Source organism: Microtus oregoni, unplaced genomic scaffold (assembly GCF_018167655.1).
Source record: "Microtus oregoni isolate MIOR12 unplaced genomic scaffold, Mior012 000027F_ref0000203, whole genome shotgun sequence".
Lineage (NCBI taxonomy): Eukaryota > Metazoa > Chordata > Mammalia > Rodentia > Cricetidae > Microtus > Microtus oregoni.
Genome location: NW_024543086.1, coordinates 1,057,042 through 1,075,308, shown reverse-complemented (window position 1 = coordinate 1,075,308; position 18,267 = coordinate 1,057,042).

The window sequence follows — 18,267 nt, the reverse complement described above, 5'->3', positions numbered from 1 at the left end:
GGTCTTCAGCTTGGCTTTGCCAACTAAGTCAGAGGCCCCAAAGGCAGGACCCAAATGTCACAATCCCTTGTACTTCCAAACATGGTCAAGCTGAAGAACAATGAAGTTGAGTCATAGGATCACTATGGAATTTTCCCACTGTGTTCCACACAAGCTGAAGGTAAAACCCAGATTGTTTGACCCATGATCCGTGCTCTGACCTACCACATCATACTGTCTTTTGGATACAGTACCCCCACCATCACCCACCCCCTCAGAAAAACAAAGAATTAAGAAAGAGTTGTCAGGGAACATGTTTCTCACCATGGCTAAACAGTAAAAATTGAGGGTTGGGATTGGAGCTATGTTATAAGTGAGGGGGAGGATGTGTGAAAGCCAGAGATAAGGGGGCAAACTGAACAAGGTAAGTGTTTAGATTCATTCTTTCATGGAGCTTGGCACATCTTCAGGTAAGTCTTTCAGCTACAGTACAGAGGAGAACGTTTGAGGAGGGGTAAGTGAAACCAGTCATGAGATTGGGAAAGAACAGAATTAAATCAAGGTTAGGAATGACATGCTGAACTGAAGAAATGGTTCGGTGATTTAGGACATTTGCTGTTCTTTTAGAATACTGGAGTTCAGTTCCCAGCATCCATGTTGGGTGCTTCACAACCACTGTTGCTCCAGTTCCAGGGGATTTGACTCCCTCTTCTGGCCTTAACATACATACATACACACACACAGATACACACACACACACACACACACACACACACTAAATAAAATAAAATATATCTTTCTTTTAAAAAAAATTAGGAATGACTCAAAGGAACCATTTGTAGCTCTATGTGAAAGAAAGATTTTAGTTTAATGAAAAAGCAGCAGAAGGACTCCAAGATGGCATCAATACAAGTGATAGAACGGTGGCCAGAATAAAAATAGGAGAATGACCTGGAGGAGGACACTGGGATGCACTTAAATATGTGGGATGATACTGTGGAAAAGTAAAATAGCAGTTGAAAATAAAAACCTGTGTTTCGGGAGGTAAGCAATGACAGAAGAAAAGCCGTTTCAAGCATCATTAACGGGTTGACACGGAAGAGACTCCGAGTGTGGGCAAGACTGCCAGAGCTGTCACCAGCCTCTTCAACACACACTCCCATCTGTCAAACTGTAGGTTTACTGAGAGCTTCGTAAGCAGAGAAGAGCCGGGTGACCTATTCCACACCTGGCAAACTTGTTCGTTCTTAGGTAAGCCTTTTGATCTCTTTGATTCTCAGCATCCTTGTCCATAAACTGTTGCCAGGGTCCAGGTACCTCTCACAGGCTTGTTTCGAGGACTGTTTCACAAATATTTAAATTTGTGACTATTAACATGATCTTCTTTTTCTAGCAAGAGGAACCAAAACAAGCCGTTCAAAAACTGCTTTTCATTACATGGACAGGAGTGGAAACAAGGCAGACCGTTTCTATGCTTATAGTCCTTTCTTACAAAACACATTTTCCACTTACCTACATGAAGATGGCACTGGTGGAATTCCTACAGTAAGGAGGAGCAAGTGAAGACACTTACTATCATCTATGGACCGCCTAGCTAAGAAGTAGTAGCACCATCATTCAAACCTAAGGAGCTTGATGTCAGAGTCCAGTGCCCTTAAGGATGTCTCAGCAGAATTTTAGGTGACCAAGAAGGGACTTGTCGGGGAGGCTCTTCTATGTCTCTAACAACCAAAATGTGACTGTATCTGTATGGCTTCTTTGTCTATTAAGAATTGATGCCCTTGTTTTTCTTGAGGCCTGGGGTTTTCCCAGTTTTGTTTGGGGGATCACTTTAGGCAGAGAAGAGCCTGGAAATCATCAAGGAGAAAAATACATCACTCAGAAGGACACAAAAGACAATCCTTGGAGACCCACACCGAATGTGGGAAACATCCTTATTCATTGCACAGGATTAAAGGAACAAAGCTGGGGGAGAAAGAAGGCCCCAGGAACCACAGAAAGGAGACTATGGCTTCAGGGGGGAGACACACATGAGACTTTGAAAAGAAGTCATTACTTCTCCAGACAGCTAAGAGGGAATATAGTGGTAGAAATAGCTGGTCCATGTTGTCCACCATGGGGGGCACATACCTCTGGATGCCTCTGGGAATATGGGATGGTAGGTAGGAAGGTATGATAGGTGGGGTTAGGCGGCACAGGTAATGCTCTTAGGGTTGTGTGGATGCAGCTTCAAACGACACAATGATGCAGGGAGAGAGTTATTCTTTGTGCATTTTCCTTACCGTTCTTTGGATTATTATGAAGTCTAATTTGATACTGGTATGTTTTTTAACAATTTTTTGACACCTGTATCCTCCCCTTTCAAAAAGGAAATGTTGGAAGGGAATACAGGATTTAACTTGTAGTGAATAGCATTATTCTTTGTTCACTGTGCTCACTTTCAAGGCTGCCTACTATTTATGTCAAGTATTTTTTACTTATGTTAATAAAAGATTTTAAGGTAAGTTTGTATAAGAAAAATATAAATGTTTAAAATGTCTTATAATTGGATAATAAGAGTCAAATGAATATATGTCAAATGTTCTAGACCCTCTAATCTACGTTCTGATTAAACTGATCTGGGGACATAATTTTCATCTCCAGTACACTCCAGCATTTCCAGAGTCACCTGAGGATGATGGTGAGGGAAGGAGAATAACGGCCACACACAAGAAAGATGTGAGAATAGTGAAGGTCTCTATACTGGGGCAAAGAAGTCATTCTGATGCAACTCAAGGGCTATCATGTGGATGAGACCTATGAATCTGTGTTCATGTATCCAAAGGATAGACTTGGAGCCATAGTAGATCCAAGGCACAGAATTCTACACACCACTTTTCTAAGACAAAGGCAAACTTGGGTAGTAGAAAGTGGCAAGAGGGTAGACCTAGGGCTTGGAAACCATGACTGCATTCTACCCCATAAGCCCATCCTTACCATATTTCCTAGAAAACAGAACATAGATTGCTTCTTTAATTCTACATCCTTTTATGTAAGATGAGAGATTGGGCTGGAAGTGGGATTGGGGCCAGGCTCACCTGATATTGCTGTTTTGTATGTGCTGCCTGGAAGTTCTCCATGAAAGAATATTCCTGACTGTTCAGGTTTTCTAAGAGAAAAGCTTGGTTAGAATAATGTGCCCCAGATGATAAGCAAGTTATATATCTCACTTCTACTTACTGTGGATTCCTCACTGATCTGTAATGCAATGTCAAGTTCACATTACTTTGCCCCCTTTGCAAAAGGCTGAAACAGATGCACTTCTAAAACCAGTTCCTGTCTAGAAAGGATTTCTACACTGTGTTTATTCTCACACTGCATTCATCAATATCAATTTTTATGTGTAAATATTAATGCCTTTGGGGGTTTTATAGGTTTATCCTAACAATCACAAACTATGGACCAATCGCACTGTTGAGTGTATTCATAAATTGATTGCTTATTTCTGGATTCTCTATCAATAGGAATGAAACAATTATTTAAGCTTTGTACAAATTTTAGGTTTTAAATATACGTTGTCTTAGTTGTTCTGCCTGATCAATAAAAGGGAGAGTATATTCTCTTTCAACTTTTCTAAGATGGTCTGTATTTCTGGAATATATAAAAGTGTGTGTTCATTGCAAAGACGTTTTTAACAAGCATGACTTTCTAAGAGGGACTTCCTCCTCCAGACAAACTTGCATGGTGTCTAGATAATCTGCCTTTATGATTAGCATGTGAGTTCCATTTCATTTCATTTTCCTCCTCGTATATAAAGTAAAGAATAATGGGTGGCTCCACACTCAAAAAGCATAGAAAGATCTAAAAGAGAATGCATTCATCAAGGGCCACAGTAGAGTCTACTGACTGCTAGGATGGCTAGATTGTGACCACACTTCATTTTTCACCTGTATTCTGTGTAATTTATCACAAATGTCACCATCCCAGAGCTGTCAGCCTGGAAAGATGATGCCCTTGTTGTGTGGGCTTCACGGGCATTGACTGTTGAGGACTTGGACGGTGAGGAAAGAGCTATCATTCATAATTTCTCACTCTACTTAGTTGGGGCAGGCAGATGCCTTGGGGCTGGGAAAAAAGAAGAACATGCATCTAAGCAGATGGGAAGTAAACGTCTTAGCAGCCTTGACTACAGGCTGCAGTGCTTTCAGCACCCATCTTTGGGAGAGGGACTGTGCTACTCATTGCTCAGACTATCAGCCTGTGCTGTGCAACACGGTAGTTCCTAGGAATCTCACACACGTAAAACATGGCTCATCCAACTCGAGCTGTGCTTAGTCTATGAAACCCAGAGTGAAAATACTTGGAAATTGAGATTATCCTTACATGCCCAGAGAAGTATAGCTCTCCTCTATCAGCAAAGAAACATCTTTTTGCAACAGATGGAGGCTAGTGCAGAGGTCCCCAACTAGTCAAAGTTCAGAGAGTGATTAGGGTGTGCCCAACCTCAATTGATCGATTTGCCAGTGTAACCCTTATGCCTATGGATCAGTTGGGGGGAATAACAAAAGAGGAGGCAGAAAGGTCTAAGAGCTAGAGTACCAGGGTATCTGTTGCTTTACACCATTTTTAAGATGTAACAGGAGAGTTGTAGTCATCAAATCTTAACAATATGATTGTCTAAATAAGAGCTGCATAATGACAACATCAGTTGACATGCCAAAGTGGATGGGTGACATGTCACAAGGTAATATCCATAGACAAAGAGCTGAGAGAAGAAAAATGTGTTTTAAAGGAAAAGAGCAATTGTTATGGAAATGCCAACCATGATGAAATAAAACAGCTATATACGGCTTCGCCATTCCCCTTTACTTTCTCAAATGAGTGGGTTAAGCAAGATATTACACTTTTCTAAGCATCTCTTTTGTAAAAGTAAAATAATAAAATATCTTTTAACAAGGTCATTATTGCTTATATAGAAAGATAAGATAAAGACATTAAATACTAGCAGTCTAGGAATGAAATATACCACATTTAATCCTTCTTCCTTAGTCCCTTGGGCAATAGAGTTATGGGTGTCAAATGACAGAAACCCACTTTTATGTGGGTGAGGACAAAGGTTTCCAATGTCAAACATCAGTCACATATAAAAGACAAGCCATCCCTAAGCCCTCTATCGGTCAGAATCTGTTTTAGTCATAGCTTTAAAGGTTTATAAAAGTTCGTACATTTATCTACCCTTGAAAGAAAAATATTTAATATGCATGAAAATTGGATTTCATTTCAGAATGGCAAACTGAGCCGACAGCCATCACCCCTTCCCATACAGCACTATCAGATGGATTGTGAAAAATCCCTCTCTTACGACGACTTCAAACCCGGTTTTAGAAAGGGATCTAACAAATATTCAAAGAACATTAAAATTACATGTGGTATAAATTATCGCAAAGATTAGCAGGAAGAGGCAACACTCCCAATTCAGTCTGTAAGATTATGACACCTCAAAGAGAAAGGGATGATATCAAAAGAGGGAATTATCAACCAACTTAATTTATAAACATAGAAATAAAAATCTCAAATAAAATATTCATTTGTTAAATCCAATAGTATTTTAAATCAAATAGCCATGTCCCAGGTAGGATTTATTCCAAAATAGGAGACTGTTTCAACAGCAGAATTTTCAAAATGCATCATACAAATAGACGAGTAATGGAAAACATAAGGTCATTCCAATTCACACAGACAAATCATTAGAGAATATTCAGAGTATCATATTCCCTAAGGAAAATGTTTTGCCAGGCACTCAATATTCCAGATGAAATTTTCCTAGTGAAAGTGTTTTTGCTTTATCAAACAAGAAAATGTCTTTTAATAAAGTATATAGAAAGCATGATACTTACAAAACTTTAGACAAATCCCCTTTGAATTCAGAAACGGGGCAACTGTTTCCACTATATTTCTATTGCTGTTTAACTCAGTGAAATGAGACAAGAAAAAGGCTGGGACAAGGACTACTCTGACACTGAGTTACATATAAAAGAAGTCTCTAAAAAGATCAAACTGCCAAAGGTATAAAATAATTCTCAGTGCTCCTAGATCTAGAATTGATTCTAGTATATAATGTTACAGGACTGCTGAAAAGATTATCAGCATTTATAAATGTAATCACATTATGGCAATTGGGGTTAGAGATCTGGCTCAGTGGTTAAGGGCACTTGGTATTCTTGCAAAGGATCCAAGTTCAGTTCCCAGAACTAAAATGGCAACTCACAGCCATCTATAACTACAGTTCCAGGAAATCTGATGCCCTCTTCTAATTTCTGTAGGTATCAGGCACATTCATGGTCAAATACTTGCCTGTAGGCAAAATATCCCAAAAACAACAATAATAGGGTTTTTTTTAATTATGAGACTCAAGAAAGAAATCTAAAAAGAAACTTCAAACTTCAGGGAGAAAATTTGTAAATGTTGGAGATTACAAAAACAAATCTATATGAATAGAGAAATAACTAGGGTCGTGGGAAGAAGATTTAGTAACTTAGACTGATTTTCTTTGAATTAATCTATAAAATTCAAGACCATTATAATGAAGTTCAAACAGAATTATTATAGAATAATAATGATGAGGAGTATAACATTATTGTGTAGACAGACAAATAAATCAATGTAAGAAAGTCTAGTAACAAATTAAAACATTTAACAACTTAGAATGTGAGAAACACACACATCATCAAAGATCTTAAAGAAAACCAAGATTGCTTAATAAATAATGTTATCACTTTAGAAAGAATAAAATTATTTCATATCATTCTAAAATGCATATATACACATCAATAGCATTTGATGATAAAGCAGACCATCAGTCTGAAGGAAAGGGATTAGTATATAAGAGGATTGGGAGGGTAAAGGGAAGGGAGAAGACCTGTAATTAAAATGCATTCTCAAAAGTAAAGAAATAAAGCTCCTTCATTTAAAGAACCATGGAGGAAAGTCTTTGGTTTGATACAGACTTTTATGTACCTGAGCCTCATCTCTTGGCTATGCATGGCTAAGGATGACTGAAGTCCTGATCTTCCTGCTTCCATCTCTCATGTATTGGGATTGGCACCATCTTCCTGCTTCTATTTCTAATGTGATGGGATTGTCACCATGCCTGACTGGGAGAATTCTCTAGGAGTCCAAAACTCACCCAGCTTAGGAGATTTAGTTTTGCTGGATTTCTTTTAGTGTTTCTGACAATAGAACTCAAGGAAATTCATTTCTCCAAAGTCATCAAAGAGAGCAAGACTAAGCATCATTTCAAAACAAGTAAATGAAACACAACTACAGTCCATCCCTTTGCCCTGACTGCAATAATATACACATCATAAAAGTGGCATGCACTATTACTTGTGTGCTGCGGACTATAAACATACCACCAGCCATTCCACACTTAAAGGGAAGCAATTATCTAAAGACATGAACAACCTAGCCAAGGCTAAAAACTGGTCCAGCACTTTGAAATTCTTAACATTGCCTAAAGTTACAGGAATAACTCAAAGGTCAGCACATACCCTCACTTTCCTCCATTGTATTCCTGTTTGCAGAGTTAAATCTGCCTCCCCTCTTCTTCCCCAAATTCAATACCCTGAACTACTAAAATATGCATATTTCCACAAGAATCGTTCCTACTAAAGTGGATGCAACACTCAAGGAAATACCTAGTGGTTCCATGATGATATGAGCACAGCAGAAAACTCAGATGACTGCTTTGAAAGAAGGAAATAAATGCTTAGTGGGATGTAGAATAAGCTAGCCCACTTAATCTGTTAATGTTCCAGGCTCTGTTTTCCCTCCAGACCTTCCAAATCACAATTTCCAGAATGTTCTGTCTTTAAGTAGCAAAAATTGTATGAAAATCCCTGAAAACAAACACGCTGGCCAACACTGTGGAGATCTGAACTCAGACCGATTGTATTTCCCAGTAGTGCCCATGGAAGGAAGGCAAAGGAATGTTCATCTCTTTGGCATGTTATGAATAACATCACAGAAAGAAACTGTTGCTGATTCTAAACTAAGAACATTAACTCTGATCCACAGAAGAGTCTCACATAGGCCATCATTCTCCCTAAGTCACGCCTGAAACAGTAATGATAAGAGAGGCGCTTCATTAAGTGTTCACTACTTCCCATGCACTGTATGAAGGATTTATATGAATTACTGCACTTAGTCATCATAATAAAACCTAGATTAGGCACTTTATCTTAGTTCTCTAGGTGAATGTACTGAGGCAACATGTAACTGTGTAATTTGCCCAAATACCAGCGATTGGCTAGTGGCACTGCAGAAATCTGAAAGTGTAAGAGTGTTCAACATCTGACACTTAATTCTCCCTTATAATAATGTTCATCCCACAGAAATTTTAAATGGTTGTTAATGAAAAATGGTACTCTTCACATAATATTACAAAAACATTAATGACACACTTATTAAAAGAAAAAAATCACTGTAATATTTTAAGATTTTTTATTTATATTATGTGCATATGTTTCTGTGTATGTCTATGCACATGTCAGTGCAGTTCCCACAGAGTCCAGAAGAGGGCATCACATCTCCTGGTGCTGGAGCTGTACATGGTCATGAGCCACCCATTGTAGGTTCTAGGAAGAAACTCGGGTTCTCCACAAGAACAACATATGCTCTTAACCTCTACTCTGTCTCTCCAGTCCATGGAACAGATTTTCAGTCTGCCCAACAGTAACTGTACATTACTGAGAAAATAAATTAGTCTTTTTCTCTTAGATGATACATGTATTTCACCCTGTTTTCCTTACAGGCTATAGCACTGAAGAATTATATTCTTCTGAAAATAATACCTAAAGAAAAACAATAAAATTCCAAGATAAAAGCAACTAATAATTTCTACATGTGAGAAACATACAAAAAATAAGATAGACAGACTGTTCAATAGTCTATGTAGAAAACAGGACATATAATATATGCTGGATAAAATGCACCTAAATTTCTTGATTACTTAAAATCAAATGCTACTTAAAACTTTGTTGTAAAAAGATGGCACGATGAAAGCCATCATCCACCAGCTCCGGCAAACCTTTCATAGCATTCAGTCTCCAAACACACTCAACAGAGCACACGAGATGATGGAGAATATAGGAAGACATCACCTAGTACTGAGAAGAGCACCTTTAAAGTCAAACAGCTTCATCCTTTTGCCATCCTGTAGGGTTATTATGGAGATAGAGACAGAGATCCACACTGGAGCACTGGACTGTGCTCCCAAGGTCCCAATGAGGAGTGGAAGGAGTGAGAAGATGAGCAAGGAAGTCAAGACCACGAGGGGTGCACCCACCCACTGAGACAGTGGGGCTGATCTACTGGGAGCTCACCAAGGTCAGCAGGACTGTGACTGAAAAAGCACGGGATAAAACTGGACTCTCTGAGCATGGCGAACAATGAGGGCTGATGAAAAGCCAAGGACAATGGCTCGGGATTTTGATCCTACTATATGTTCTGGCTTTGTGGGAGCCTAGCCAGTTTGGATGTTCACCTTCCTAGACATGGACAGACGGGGAAGAACCTTGGACTTTCTACAGGGCAGGGAACCCTGACTGCTCTTTGGACTGGAGAGGGAGGGGGAGAGGAGTGGGGGGAGGGGGAGAAGGGTGGGAGGAGGGGGGGGGGGGAATGGGAGGCTGGGGGGAGGCGGAAACTCTTTTTCTTTTTTCTTTCCTTTTCTCAATAAAAAAAATTAAAAAATTTAAAAAAAATAGTTATCTTGCAAGGGTATTCAAACAATTATGGATGCTCATATTTAATAGAGGCTGGCTTGATTTAGTTTCTGGATACCATACTAATTCAAAGATGTCCAGATAATTAAATACTCTACAGAACAAAAACCAGTAGCAACACCAAGGAAAGCTTCTGAAAGACAACTTTTGAAAGAGCAAACATCCTTGTAAGGAATGATCTCTAATGAGCTAAGAACTCAGGAAAAATTAAGGTCCCCAAGGCTACTCATAGCCATTTAAGTAGCCCACAAATTATATGTCTACCTTGAAGAGACAGTGGAAAGGACAAGCAATACTTTCTTCAGAGTTAGGAATACAAAAAATACCTCCCAAGACCTGGCTAGGAGGAAAGGCCTAATAACCACTGATGTATTGGATGAACTGAAGACACTAACACCTTCATCCATCTAGGAAAGAGGAGAACCTGATCCTATGGACTAGAATTCCCAATGAAGATGGCTCTGTGCCCAGAAATTCTCCTGCCAGATACAAGTTAGGGAGATCCCAGATCGCTGATAACAGAAACACCTGGCAGAACAAGTTTAAGTTTTGGAGAACAATAGGATGGCCTTTTGGCCCATAATTTATATACTTTCAAATGTAATGGAGGCACAAAACAGAAACAAACCAAAGAGTCAAAAGATAAATCAACACAAGTAGAACCAACAGATGGAAAATAGGCAAGAAACCAGTTTTTTGACAGCGGTTTTCCAGATAAAATTCCCAGACCGAGACTCTACCCCACTGCGACTAAAATGTCTATGAAGAAAAACACTTGAACTTAAAAGTTTTATCAAGAATGGTAAACTTTTTAAGAAAAGATAGGTAGTGCCAATTTCACTCCCCCAAATATGAAACAACAAAAATCAATGAAATTAAAACACCAGTGCTCAGTTTAATAGCAAATGGAAAGAATTTAATAAATTCTTCCAAAGATAAAAATAGGTTCGCTAAAGAGTCCGAAGATGATATTTAGGATAATGCACCAACATAAATACTAAAGTATCAGAAAGTATAAAATACAAAATGATAATAATTAGTAGGTGTAGTAGCTTGTGCCTCTGAAGTCTGAGATGAGGTAATAATATTGCCACAAGTTCAAGGCCAGAATAGAACAAATAGTGAGTTCCAGGCCAGCTTCATCTACATAGTAAGATTCTGTCTCCATAGGGGGATATGGAGATGAAAAAAGGAAATGTTGAAATAGATGATGGCTGCAGATTTCCTGAAACAATTGATAGACATTAATGTACTGAATTAAAGCTTCACTGGACTTTAGCATCATGGAATATTTAGCAAGGTTAAAGAAAAAGCCTTCCTCTCTTACATTATTAGCACAAAATTCTGAGATACTAAGCCTGTGGCTTTTCTTAAATCAGTTAAAGAGCTGAAGTTATGAAACAATGATAAATTCCAAGTGGAAGGAGAGCCAGGTGCAAAGGGATAACAGGCTTGAAGCATTTGCTTCTCTTAGGCAGACACAGTAAGACAACAAGAGTCATTCCCTTCAGATTATTCATGAACTGGGAAAAGCTAAGCATGACATAGTCAAGCATGTGCAGAGTACACTCTGGGCTGGAAAGACGTGGGGCCCCTGTGGTCTATCTATAGTTTCTTCTCCAGAAACTCCATCACCTAATTCTGAAGAAGGTGGGTGGGAGCTGTTGTGGAGCCATTTCTTCCAGACTAGAACATTCTCTCCTAGAGAAAGAACAGTTTGCATAACTTATAAGGAACAGGAAGCTCATACATCTGAGAAAGATTAAAGAGCCCAGAGAGCTGGAGACTCACTCAGCACCTTCCCAGTGCCATTTACTGTTGCTGCTGGTGAGAATAATAGACTCTCTGGCTGAACGTCTACACATTTCACAAGGAACAGCAGGTATGTGGTTTTTGTGAGTGAATACCCATGTTGAGATGAGCTTTGAGGTAATGAAGCTGCCTTTGAATCATCCATTCTCTTGTGAGTATCCCAAAAGACTAATTTGTTCAAGTCAGATATGTGTGGAACAATTTATTTTGATCTAGAGGTGAATAGATGTTTGCTAATATCTCCCGAAAGTCGCACCATGAGAGTAAGGAGAGGACTTCCGTTCTGGTTCAGACCAGAAGAAGTGGGGGGAGTAGCCACTGCAGGAGGCACATGAAGGCTGCCTGAATCCTTCTTCCTGGCATCGTGTGTGTGTGTGTGTGTGTGTGTGTGTGTGTGTGTGTGTGTGCGCGCGCATGTGAAGGGAGAGGGGGTGGGTGTGTATAGTGTACACAATGTCTGTCCCTGGGACAAATGAAGTCTCAATGAAATTGTGAGAAGAAAACAGAAAACCTTTTCTACCTGTGGTAGAAGGGCAGTACTAGAGCTAAGCCCAGAACCACAGCTGGAGAAGGCTGTGTCAAGAGATCCAGAAAATTAGCACCATCCATACTAAAGCAAGTCTTATTCATAATTATAAATCCATACATTAAAGTGCCACCTGCAAGGCTGGTGATGTGGTCCAGCAGAAATAGGTGCTTGCCTGTGGGTCTAATGACCTGAGTTCAATCCCCAGGTCCTATAGGGTGGCACAAGAGAAGAAATTTCTCAGCGTCATCTCCTAACCTCCTCACACACTTACACCCACACACAACCAGTGCTGGAAGGCAGCATGCCCAGCAGGAGACCCAGTAGGAAAACGTTTCTTCTCTTGTCTCAAGACACAATATGAGTTCTAGTTAGTGAAGCTCCTTCATAAGGATTGCATCCCAGTGAGTTTTATAAGTGACAAGCTTGCTTGTTCATTCCTGTATCAGATTTCTTTGTTTTTGTTTGTTTTTCATTTCATTAGCATCTCTGTAACATAAATTCTAATTGGTCTCAAGAATAAAAACCCAGATAGATGCAGAGATCTACAACTAAACACTGGGCCAAACCCCTAGAGTCCAGTCATACAGACGGAGGAGCAAAGGGGCCAAGACCATAAGGGGGAAACCCAAAGAAACAGCTGATTGGAGCTACTGAGGGTTCTCATTGACCCAGGACTGACAGTCACATAGCGAACATAATACAGAACTAGGCCCTCTGAATGTGGGTGAGAGTTGTGTGTCATGGACAGTTTGTGAGGCCAGTAGCAATGGAACCAGTATTTATCCCTCGTGCACGAACTGGTGCTTTGCAGTCCATTCTCTATGGAAGGATACCTTGCTCAACCTAGATGGGGGGAGGGGCTTGGTTCTGCCTCAAGTGATGTGACAGACTTTGTTGACTCCCCATGGGAGGCTTCCCCCTCTTTGAGTAATGGTTGGGGGTGGGGTAGGGAGAAGGTGGGAGGAGTGGGAAAACTAGAGGGAGAGGGATCTGGGATTGGTATGTAAAATAAGATTGTAGAAAGAAAGAAAGGAAAAGTAAAAAAAAAAACAAAAAAACAGAGTCAGATATTAAGGATTGAAAGCTGAAAGATCAGAGAAACAAAGCTGTCAGCCACTAGTTCTTACCTCTGCAAAATCCTCAGACCGAATGGGGTATCCTGCTTTCACTCCCTAATATCTGACTCTGGGTTTTTATCATTAAGACTAATTAGAAAATCGCGTTACACCACTCCCGTATTTTATCTTCTTGGAATTATGCTGCTAAACACACACCTTCCATGGAAGCCTTTGCCCTGGAGCTCACACAGCAGAGCTCTTAGGTAGGAAGGTAATAACAGCTTTGGCTGTTTTTATGGATGGTGCCCTTATAGGAACTGCAAAACTTATCCCACTTTATATCCCATTAAGACACCAATTTTAGATATTTTAGATAGGTGATAATCTAAGTGTGGAAGGGAAAGCAAAACTTTGAGGGGGTAATATGTAGAAAGATTTCTTATGACACGGGGACAAAAATTATCAGTGATAAAAAGGTTGATAATTTTGAATACATAGAAATTAAGAGTACCTGTTCAACATGAGGCATCATTGTGACAATGGCAATGCAGGTCACAGGAAAGACATTTATAACATCTAACTAGTAAAGAGTTTGCATGAAGAACATAAAGTTAAGTCTAAGAAATTGATTGAAAAATGACAGAAATCTAGCACAAAAATTAGGCAGGAAAATAGTTGAGTAGTCACTTCATCCCAAAAGATCCACAAATAGCTACCAAACATGAAAATGAAAACACAAGCCACTAGCAATGCAAACTAAGACCACATGCACACACATACACATGCATACATGCACACATACACACATGGGCACACATACATGCATGCACACACATGCACAAATACTACTCAGACCTAAAAACATGACTAAAGGTATTTATAGCTGGTTATCTAAGAAGAAAAGAAAGAGAGTAGGGGAAATTCTCAACTCTGCTGATAGGAGTTTAAGTTCATACAAACATGTGGGGAAATTGAGCAGTTCCCACTTTAATTTTGTATACACGCCTAACCTATGACCCAGTCATCTCACCCCTAGAACTCCATCTTTCAGAAATACATTCATGTATAATGAATGAAATGTGTAAGATTGTCCATGGAGGCATTTTAATAGGCTCAAATTAGAAACAAAAATTATCTAACACTGACTGGACAAATCAAGCATTGGTATATTTTCCTAGGGGAAAAGAGCAGGTAAAGAGTTTGGCACTAGAAGCAGGAAAAACAGAATTCCAAGGTCAGCCACAGCTATAAAGAGAGTTCAAGGACAGCCTGACTTGCAAAAGAACCTATCCCATGTGCTGAAAAAAAAGAGAAAAGAAAGAAAAAATATGGAACATTTCAGCTATATGCACTAGAAGTGACGTGACATTACATAAGAAGTGAGATATGTCATAAACCTAAATTCCAGAGCATACAAGAGGAAATCGTCCTGTTGATAGGCATACACTATACATAGGTATTGACAACAAAGAAAAGGACTTCTGTAACATCAGAATTATTGTTACTTTCAAGGGAAGAAAAGAAGCTAGGTTAGTTTGGGGTTCAAGGCAATGGTGCTTCTTGATCTGGAATGTAGCTACAAAGATACTCAATTTAACCACTCCTTGGCATATACCCAAAAGATGCTCTATAGTACCACAAGGATACTTGCTGAACTATGTTCATAGAAACTTTATTTGTAATAACCAGAACCTGGAAACAACCTAGAAGTCCCTCAACTAAGGAATGGATAAAGAAAATGTGGTACATTTACACATGGAGTACTATCAGCTGTTAAAAAACAATGACATCATGAAATTTGCCAACAAATGGATAAAACTAAAAAAGATCATCCTGAGTGAAGTAACCCGGAAAGACAAACATGGTATGTACTCACTTATAGTTAATATTAGCCATAAGGTAAAGGATAACCACCTTAGCATCCACAGACCCAAAGAAACTAAGTAACAAGGAAGGCTGGTGGGGGGGGGGGCACGAATCTCACTGAGAAAGGAAAGCAGAAAAGACATCACAGGTTAGTGGCACAGGGGTTGGGTAAGGAGTGGACATTGGAACAGGAGGTATCAAGTGGGAGAGGACTGAGGGAGAGAGTTCTGAGAAAGACAAATAAAAACTGGGGGCATCTCTGGGATGAACTAGAAACCTAGTGCAATTGAATCTCCCAGGAATTTTTGAGTGTGACCCTAGCTAAGACTCCTAGCAATGGGAAACACAGCACCTGAAACAGCCATCTCCTGTTACCAAGCAAGACTTCTAGTGGAGGGATTGAGACCTCAACCCAGCCACATAACCTCTGACCTACAGTTTGTTCTGCCTACAAAATATGCTGGGACAAAAGTGGCACAGAAGTAGCCAACTTCATGGGAGTAGCCAACCACTGACTGGTCTAGCTTAAGACTCATACTATGAAGGGGAGTCCACCCCTGAAAATGTTTGGAGAGATATAACTCAGAGGTTGAACAGCCCAAAGATTTAGAATAGAATCAAATATGAAGGGCACCAAAGAAAAAAATCAATGAGATAATTCCTAATGGTATTCTGTTATACTCATAGATCATTGCCTAGCCCAATTGTCATCCAAGAGTCTTCACCGACCAACTGATGGAAACAGATGCAGAGACCCACAGCCAAACATCAGGTAGACCTCAGGAAACCCTGCGGAAGAGGGGGAGGAAGAATAAAGGGAGCTAGAGAGGTCAAGGATACATTGGGAAAATGCAGAGTCAACTCACTTGGAAGCATAGAAGCTGAACCGCCAACTAGAGGACTGACCTATGTCCTCTACACATGTGTTTCAGTTGTGTGGCTTGGTCTTCTTGTAGGACTCCTGGCAGAGAAAGCAGGGGCTGTCTCTGACTCTGTTGCCTGCTCGTGGGATCCTTTTCTCCTGCTGGGTTGCCTCATTCAGCCTTAATAGGAGAGAAGGTGCCTGTTCTTGCTGCACCTTGATATGCCATGGCTGACTGTTGATAAACATAAAAAGTCTATACTTTCCTGAAGGGAAAATTGAGGGAATAGATGGGGGGATCAGGATCTTGGGTGAGGGATTGGAAGGAGAGGAGAGAGGGGAAACTGTAAGCAGGCTAGGAAAAAGTGATTAGTGAACTTTTAAAAATTAAGAGATATTCAGTTTATAATGATTCGCTAAGCTACATGGCTTTATTCAGTAGGTATGTAATACTTCAGAATAGAAAACTTGAGAAGAAAGAGAAGGCAAAAATTGTCTTGACACATAGTTCACTTTCTACCCAATTTTAACTCTCATTATTATAAAGGAAATGCTTGTTATAAAAGAAAAACTTAGGCATGAGACTTGAGACATTCAGCCACAAAGGCATGCCACCATTGCCCACATGGGGTTTCCTATTTCCCTTTGAATATTTCATGACATTCCCAAAGTGGTCAAGATACTGTGTGCCCTATTATGGAAGTGACTCTTGCAATGCTACTAAATGTCTTCCCAGAAGCTAAACTTCACAGTGCTCCCCTGATTCCACACTCTTCCTTCTCACTCAAGGAAGCCAACAGGAACCAGAGACCTCATAGGAGGCAAGCCATCATTGCTGCTGCCTACTCATTCCTACTATAAATTATTTGTTTGAATTTTGACTTTGTCTTTAATGGTGTGTGTGGTTTTCTCATCACATTTTTTATTTATATAGAAGACGCTCTTAGTAATACCATTTAAGAGGAAGGAAAAAGGAAAAAAATGGGGAAATAACTGTAATCATTTGCTATGAGGTTCTTTGGGTTGTGGCTATTTAAGCCTGTGTTAGTGCTTGGAGAAGGTCATGCTGTATCTCAGTCTCTGTGTTATTCATTTCTGGACATATTTTTGTTCCAGTAAAAATTTGCCCTCTGCCATGGCTTGGATAATTACCCTTGAAGGGGCCATGTGTTACGAACTTAGTTTTTAGCTTGTGCCACCATGGGGACACAATGTTTAAGAAGTGTTAGCCTATAATGAGAGGACTACACTCCAGCAAGACACCAAGTATTACCAAAGAAAAATCCAGTACCAGAAATGGATTACTTCTTTTAGAGCTCTTGGTCAATAGGGTCTCATAGACTTCTAAACATTGTAGGCTGTCACTAGTGTTCCTGGTTACCATCCAGAACTTGATAGTAAGACCTTGTTGATGAAGACATCACCTACTTGGATCATAAACATAGAGAAACAATGCTAATATTGACATGAAGGCTTCATCTTTCCTGGCAAGTTTTCACAGAGGAGAAAAAGCTATCATTAGTTTCACCCAGCCAGTAATCTGGCTCAATATCCTCTCAAGTCTTCCCCACCCACATTTCCGGTGGCAATTCACTGGCTCTGCCTCCACTTTTCCATGATATCTACCTCTTTTCACACACTGTATAATTCACTGATGTTCCAGTAGTATTTACTAAAGTGCCATTTGCTATTTCTTCTCAGTCTCCATGTAAAGGTAAGTTCCATAAGGGCGGGCACTTGGGGTTTGTTTGCTGATCAGTTCCGAGACCCACAAATATCAGCTCATAAAAGGCACTCAATAAATGCTTATAGATGAGAGAGAGAGAGAGAGAGAGAGAGAGAGAGAGAGAGAGAGAGAGAGATGGGCTCTTGTCATACGAAGCATGCTGAAAGGATACTTGTAGAGGAGGACTGTAGAACCTAGTCACTCTTCTTTTGCTTCCTGATCCCCAGGTTGGGAGTAGAGTATTGTGCTACGTGCCTTAATACACTCCCTCCCTATAGGCTCCAAAGCAACAAGGGTAGGGCCATGGGCTGAAGACCTATACTGTGAGCCATAACAAAACTTTCCATTTTCCAAACTAATTACCTCGGGTGCTTTATTACAATAGAAGCCTCTAACACACCCTCTAATGCTATTGTACTGAAAGCCATTCTCTGTGAGAGGTTTATGAAACCAGTGTACTTCACCAATGAATAAATTACCCATCACAGATGCACTTCCAGCTCCAGCGTGATATGATTTGCCCTGACCCCGTTAGACTCCATCAGTGTAACTCCAGGGATGCTAATTGCAATACTGTGTTATTTGCACACGGAATCCAGGGGCAATGTCCTGTCTTAAGAGTTTAATGGCTCTAAAGCATCAAGAAACAGACTATGTTAGCCCTCTCTGGC